Below are 847 nucleotides of genomic sequence, written 5' to 3'. Positions count from 1 at the left end.
AGTAAAAACTCTAATATTGTGAAATATTATTACAATTTAAAATAAAAATAACTATTTTATGTTTTAATGCATTTTAAAATTTTAAATTATATATTTTAATTTATTCAGCAGCCATTGCTTCAGTCTTTAGAGTCACTAAATCCTTCAGAAATCATTCTAATATGCTGATTTGGTGCCCAAGATACATTTCTTATTATTTCTTATCAGTGTTGAGAACAGTTGTGCTGCTTAATATTTTTGTGGAAACTGAGATTTTTTTAAGATTCTTTGCTTAGTAGAAAATTCAAAAGAACAGCATTTATTTTAAATATTTTATAACAATTTAAAAAAAATTGTCACTTCTAATCAAGCCAAAACAATGGCCCATAATTTTCCCTTAGGCATCCAGACCTGATCGAATGCTTAACTCTAAAACCAGAAGCTAGATCAGTTTTGTACATGGAAAGTGTGTCAGAGTCTCTGTATGACTCTACATCTGTTTGTGGATGTTCGAAGGGGTTGCAGAGCATGTATGGTATTGATTTCTCCATGTTTACCTCTCTCACATAGACTCTCTCTGGACCAGGGAGCATCAGCATCAGGAAAGGTGAGAACCTTGTTTCTATATTTGAACAGAATGTTCTCCACTGTTTGGTTTTAGCAGTGTTAAAAGAGTGAGTGAAATGGTGAAGGTGGTTTTTGAATGGCTCTCTGCAAATCCTGGTGAGCTCCAGACCGTTTAGGATAGTTGTACCTTTTTTATTGTCATAATAGAGTTGAGATTTAAAACGATTACAATAATTTGCTGAGCCTCTAAATTAAGATAATTAGTTACAGTACGACATTAATAATTATAGACATTGCAAAC

The 847-nt window shown here is 32.1% G+C and overlaps 1 pseudogene; it reads left to right on the top strand.

The window, feature by feature from the left end:
• The window catches only part of LOC107577737 (whirlin pseudogene), a 2597-nt pseudogene extending 2011 nt beyond the window's left edge, over positions 1–586 (top strand).
• The last annotated feature ends 261 nt before the right edge of the window (positions 587–847 follow it).

This window comes from Sinocyclocheilus grahami, unplaced genomic scaffold, assembly GCF_001515645.1.
Source record: "Sinocyclocheilus grahami isolate Dianchi unplaced genomic scaffold, SAMN03320097.WGS_v1.1 scaffold7037.1, whole genome shotgun sequence".
Classification (NCBI taxonomy): Eukaryota; Metazoa; Chordata; class Actinopteri; order Cypriniformes; family Cyprinidae; genus Sinocyclocheilus; species Sinocyclocheilus grahami.
The sequence above is the reverse complement of the archived record's forward strand: the minus strand, read 5'-3'. Positions and strand labels throughout refer to the sequence as shown.